Source organism: Amblyomma maculatum, chromosome 7, assembly GCF_055883805.1.
Source record: "Amblyomma maculatum isolate TAMU_Amacu chromosome 7, ASM5588380v1, whole genome shotgun sequence".
NCBI lineage: Eukaryota > Metazoa > Arthropoda > Arachnida > Ixodida > Ixodidae > Amblyomma > Amblyomma maculatum.
Window position 1 is genome coordinate 27,522,419 of NC_139350.1, and position 6,928 is coordinate 27,529,346.

At 41.4% G+C, this 6,928-nt stretch overlaps 1 pseudogene; it reads left to right on the forward strand.

Moving 5' to 3' along the window:
* Nucleotides 1-671: 671 nt before the first annotated feature.
* Nucleotides 672-1,590, forward strand: LOC146182864 (uncharacterized; annotated as a pseudogene).
* Nucleotides 1,591-6,928: the final 5,338 nt, after the last annotated feature.

Consider the following 6,928-nt stretch of genomic DNA (forward strand, 5'->3'; position numbering starts at 1 on the left):
ATCGGGTCCCTAGTCCGGGACACCGTTGACAAAAGCCGGTGCCCGTGCTCTTTCGACGAGGGCTCGTTGTTTCTTGAGGTCCGAGCTGGACAGGGCTGCCTCCCAGCCTTCCCACGTTGGCTGATTTATTATGTCAATACTGGTATTTTGTTGACAAGCCCATACCATATGGTATAAGTTTGCCTTCTGGCAACAAAATTTCAACTGCTGCGAAAAGGACTCGGGCTCAATGGTGTGAAGTGTTGCTGGATTATTAGATGACATAGTTTGTAACCTTCGAAGTAATGGTTCATTTAGAATGCCAATAAATTTCATTGCGTGAGAGACGTTTTGCACACTTTCCAGAATTTAGGACTGCAAGCGATTAATTATGAATAACGTTAAGATCCTTAGCGGGCTTGGGGAATGAAAGGCAGACATTCCCGAAGCCCGCTAAGGGTCTTAACATTATTCAAAATTAATCTCTGACAGTCCTAAATTTTGGAAAGTGTGCAAAACGTCTCTCACAAAATGAAATTTATTGGCATTTTAAAGGAACCATTACTCTACTAATTTACCATTTATCAACATCACATGGCAGCAGCGGCAGCATGGAATGAACTTCTTTTCTAAAAGCAACCGTTTTTGCTGCAGGTCAGTGATAAACCTTTCTTACACTCCTGCAATTCTATCGTTGCTGCCGCTGCTGCCACGTGAAAAGTATGGAAAACGAGCAATGTCGAACTTGTGATACTGAACTGGATGTGACCGATGCCACAGTTGAATGTGCCGAGCGTCATTGCAAATATCACACAGGAAAATGTGCGGGCATTGCGGATTCAACTATCAAGACGAAAGGAGAAGCTTACCGCAAAAACTGGCGCTGCTCGACATGCAGATCTTCGAAATCACGAGCCTCTGCAACTGAAAAAACTGGCAGCGAACCTGACATGGCAAACATTCAACTGTGGCTCAAAAGTATAAGCGACAAACTGAATGTGCTATTACCACTCAAAGAAACGGTTGAGAAAATTGAGGACTCACTAGACTTCATTAAAGAGCAGTATAACAAACTGCTAACACGAACCGAAAAAAATGAACAGGATATCGCTGGACTGAAATGCAGGGTGGACAAAATTGAATCCCAGGACAGGAATGCAGTTGAGCTACAACTTTGAATGGAGGAGCGGACGGCTCAACCTCGAGTTTCATGCAATTGAACAGACTGATGAAGAAAATCTGCCTTACAAAATCAATGCGATTGCTAAGCAGCATAACCTGCGGCAGCTAGCGGAATGTGACGTATCGATTCACCGACTACCAGCAAAAAAAGATAAAATTCCTGGTGTAATTTCCCGCTTTGTGAAGCAGTCAGACCGGGATATCTGGTGGCAATGTAGGAAAACGTTGCGTGACTCAAGCGACACAGTGTTCATCCTGGAAAACTTGACAAAACGGGCCCGTGGACTCTTAACCGACGCAAAAATCTGGGCCAAAAGGAATGACTTCAGGTTTGTGTGGCATAGCAACGGCCGAGTTCTTGTTCGCAGGAGGGACGGGGAGAGTGCAATAGCGATTGCCAGCGTAGGCGATCTCCATAAACTGAGATAAGTTTTTTTTGTCAAACATGGAAAAAGAGTCATACATTTTACCGCATACTTTTGGGAACTGCTTAGGCAAACAATATGCTAATTCTTTCAAATGTTTTCATGCCAATGTACGTTCAATTAGAAACAAAGAAGGCGTTTTGAATCTTTTTTTTTGAACACGTACAGAGAACATTTGATGTTGTAATGCTGACAGAAACATGGTCCACTAATGAAGCCGATGTCTATCGCCTACCGTCCTATAAAACAGTATATGCCAACCGGTCCACGGGGCATGGTGGAGGGATTTGCATATTAGTTAATGATGACAATCCATATGAGCTCATTGAAGATTACTCTGCAACAACCCAGAACTATAAATTTTTGTTAGTCAGGATGCAAACAACTTTATTGGCGGTGTGTTATCGTCCCCCAAATGGTTCTGTTGTAGCTTTTCTAGAACATTTTGAATCAATATTGGTGTTCGTTAGTGAAAATCATTTAGATTTTATTTGTGGGGGAGGCATCAATATCAATATGCTGCAGAATGACTCCGTAAAATATAAACTTGATATTTTATTAAAATCCCACGGCTGCTATAACGCCATTAGCCTCCCTACCAGAATAACTAAGACTTCATCGTCTCTAATTGAAGTATTTTGAACAAATATAGATTCTGATATTTTTGCATTTTTTTTGCGTATTTGCATTGATCTGAGTGATCACCTGCCAATATTTTTCTGCTCGAGGAGGTATGCCCGTCGAAAAAACACTTCGGATATCCTTGTACTTCAACCTTTAACATGCGGTAGTCTCTCAGTTTTTCGCGAAAAGGTAATGTCCACGAGTTGGGATTTCATTTACAGCACAGCAGATGCAAACTGCGCTTATGATGCATTGATTTGCAAACTGAAGCCTATTTACGCAGCAAGCTTTCCTTTCGTACGCACCAAGCGCCGCTGAAAGATACATAAGCCTTGGATAAGCAGCGAGCTTATTAGCAGAATAAACAAGAAGAATAATTTATACAACCTGTTCATAAAGTCTAAGGATATTAATATACTCAAAGAATTTAAGACATACCGTAATAAATTAGGCAGTGATCTGAAGAATGCAAAGCGTTCCTATATGAATAACTTATTCAACTCTGCTGTAGGAAGTACGGATGTATTGTGGAAAAGGCTTAATTCTGTGCTAAAGCGAAACGTCGGCACTGAAACAATTGAAAAAATGGTAATCAATGGCTCTGAGTTGTCCGGGAAGCAGCTTGCTGATGCGTTTAACGAATATCTGATGAACGCTGTAGAGAGCAATATGGTATTTAATGATCTTCAGAATTTCTATAGAAATGAGACCTCCATTTTTCTTGATCCTGTCATAAACGAGCAAGTGATCAAATTAGTTAGAAGCATAAACAACAGCACTAGTAAAGATATTGACGGGTTTACTGTTGTACCAATAAAGCATGTTATTGATGTTCTCGCGCCTTGCCTTACGCACATTTTTAACCTGTGCCTTTCTCAGGCCGTATTTCCGTCTAAGATGCAAGTGGCACGAATAACTATGCTGTTTAAGAAAGGCGAGCGAAACGATATGGGGAATTACCGCCCCATATCAATACTTCCTGTGCTTTCTAAGGCTTTCGAGAAGGTTATTCTAAATCGATTAGTTCAGTTTAAACAGGAACATCACCTCCTAGTCTATTGGTAGTACGGTTTCCGGAAAGGTCTTAGCACAAAATTTGCGCTGCTTGCCCAAAAGGAGTTTATATTATCTCAACTCGAAGACAGCAGACTGGTCTTGGGCCTTTTCGTTGATTTCACTAAAGCGTTCGACTCCATAAATCATCATCTACTAATACGAAAATTGGAGCATTATGGCATTTGTGGACAAGCAGCATCTCTCATAGAATCTTATCTATGTAATAGAATCCAAATTGTAGGAATTAATGGCCATTTCTCCAACCCTTTACAAGTTTGCTGTGGAGTACCACAAGGAAGCATTTTGGGACCTTTTTTTGTTCAATTTATAAATAAACGACATAGGGAATAGCGGTCCCGCAGCTAACTTTATTATATATGCCGATGACGCCAGTGTATTTGTAACTGGACGATTGGCCGATGAACTCATTGATAATGCAAATTTAACACTTGCTGCGTTAGAAGAATGGTCGTGCATGAACATGCTTAAAATAAACACAACGAAAACAAAAGCAGTTCTGTTTCGCCCTAGAAACAAGAGCATAATAATAACGAAAACAATATCAATGCAGACCATACCAGTAGAAATCGTACCGACATTCAAGACGTTAGTTGTAATCTTTAATGAAACCCTTTCATGGAATGCGCATGTAGATTTCCTTACAAGTAAACTCGCGCAGGTACTGGGGCTGGCTTATCGAAATAATTTTCTGTCACGTAATATTATGACACTAATATATAACTCCCCATTTTCATCGCGGCTTAACTACTGTGGCTTAGTTTGGGGTTCAACAACTAAAGAAAACACGCAAAAATTTTTTGTGTTACAAAAGCAGTTTCTTCGGATTATTGAAAATGTCTCACGTTATATTCATACACATGAACTCTTTAAAAATACAATATTATGCCAGTTACTAAAGCTTACGACTATCGACTATGTAAGTCACTCAAACGAGATTTCATAAATAATTCTAGATTTCTGCAGTCACTAGCTGAACTAAAAGCAAACGACAGAGCGTACGCTACACGCAAAAATGAATGGAAGGTACACACATACAGAACAAACTATGGTCTCCAAACATTACACAACATACTGCCACGAACATTAAACGATCTGGATAGAAAACACATTAAACTTAAATCAATCACTTATAAAGAGCTTAGAAAACATTTTTTGTCCCTTTAGAGGTGTGCATTATTATTTTCCTATGCTAGAAGTCTGCACTAGTGTTGTATTAGTTTTTTTTCTCTCATTCTATTCCCCCCCCCACCCCCCTGTGAAGAATGTTGTCTGTTGCAACGTTATGTTAATTTTAGTGTGTATACTTTGTGATTGTATATTTTCTGCACTGCCGATATGAAGCTGTCATTGTTATTGTTTTGGGGGCCTGCGGCCTTGTCAAGTTGTCATTACAACTTTTTCTGCTGTGCTCCCTCATCCTATGTACACATTGGGTGTAAATAAAACATTATTATATTATATATATATAATATATTATATATATTATTATACATAAGAAATCCCGTATACTTTGCTCGGTTTCATGAAATCTTTTATAGTCATTGGCGCAGTGCTACACTATCAGATTATCTGATATTGGCCGCAAGAAGCATTCGCCTCGTGAGATCGGCAAACTCAATCCACTCACCGCTCTACACGTGAGCAGTCAGCTTTCCTTTGCGGCGAGATTTCCGATACAGTGTCGGCGTAATCTCATTTTTGGGGAATACTTGCGCCTGGTTGTCTAGCCAGTGTTGATGCGAACTAAGTCTATGGCAACCCGCCGGCCACTATGTTGTCAGAGCTACATTTTACCAGCATAATCCTCCAGTCAAGTACGATATAATGAACCAAGGTGTGTTTCGATTCATTCTAAAGTACTGCAGGTCACAGCACGAACGTTTATCTCCGTGGGCTTGACACGACATATGTCTGTCTGACACTCCTATAAGACATGCGCACACTGTTGAAAACGCGGTAAGAGAACCAAAGCTGCCATTAGGCAAGTGGTACACAACAAAATATCAGGCGCGGTACAACGCAAAAAGCGTGCGAAACGACGCAAGTAAATCTAAAGGAAGGATGGTTGCGTGCCTTTTTCTCCTAAAATTCGAGCTTCTTTAACTCATCTTTGGCCAAATCCATGTTTTTCTGCAATATTGGAACACTCTAAAGTGTAAATCGCTGGTTCATTGCAGAAGGCACGTTTTCTTTGCCAACAAACCTGCCGTTAAACTTGGTAGCAGATCTACGTTGCGTGTTGTTCGGCGAGAGCCGCCGGCTGCCGATCCACACTATTGGAGCGACGGTGATGCCACCTCTAGGTCGATCTCGCTGCGAATATACATTGCGAATATGCATTGCGAACTATGTAGCAAGAGCGTAGGCGTTGTTCTACCGAACGTCTGGGCAAATGCTTGCATATGTTTCGAGCAGCGTGTTTTTGGTGTAACTGTCTCGTGTTCCCTGTGCTCGAACGGTCGCATGATTGCGGGTTGTTAATTTCCGTGATTGTGACAAAGAAGTGCAAGCCAAGTCACAGGTGGACTAAAGTGGTCATTTTACTATTTATGGTGCCACATAGCTTCAATTATACCCGAATGCAAGCGTAAAAAGTATCTGGCTGGGCTCTCAGTCGCTTGCACTAAACAGCGATATTAGTTACGCTGCACTATAGAAAAATGATAGACGGTTAAACTGCAACTGCCAACGCAGTATCCTTAGTAAGTGTCGAAATCTGGACAGTCCGTTCACATCCCAGATTTTTCCAAACTAATTTTAAGAGAGGGCTGCCTAAATGAGCTGGTTCACCAGCTTGCCCGCGAGACCGCGAGCATCTGTGCCCCGGTGCACACGTGGCCTTCCCCTCCTTTACGGAACACCTAAAGAAAAGGCGTGACAGACTTTAAATGGTTAAACTAAGGTACACTGCAGAAGGTCCAGCATAGATAATTACTCTGGGAACGTTGTAAACGTACCCCATAAGATGTATCTCAGCATTCTGAATTTAAAATGGTAAGATTCCAAGACAATGCGCTCCTGTATTCCTCGGAGCGTCCCTACTTTGTTTATGAGCTAAAGAAAGCTTTATAATAACAGAGCCAACACGTGGGTCGTTCTAGTTAACTTTCGAAAACGCTCGTTCAAGACCTAAAGTGTTGTTCGCTGCCATCTTTCATGATGATCTGGTAACGTGGAAAATTCAATTGATGTTCACTTGGTGGCCGCATCTCGCACTATGGGACATATTGCTCGTTTTACAAGTGCATCTGACTCGGCCGCAGCCTCAAAATGTCTTGAAGAACAATCTGAAATAGAACTCTTCAGCATCATCTCTGTATTCTAACAAAATAAATCTCGTATTGAAAGAATTTTATTCGCCAAGTTTATCAGAAACCCACATGTCTTATCACGCAGTGATGCAATAATGATAAATAAATTTATGATCCGGGGGAGAGAGAAAACTTTATCTGTCACTGGGATTGTAATCGTTTGAATTTGCTCATCTGCACTACATGGCCGGCAGGTAATGTCTGTCGGCAACATTTTTCCGCGGTTCCTGCGAGAGCGACGTACGGGTCCAGGCTGATATTCCACCTGCTCTAAAGGCTGCTACTGTTAGAGCTTTTTCAAGTGTGGACAGTGAGGTAATACGGAGAACT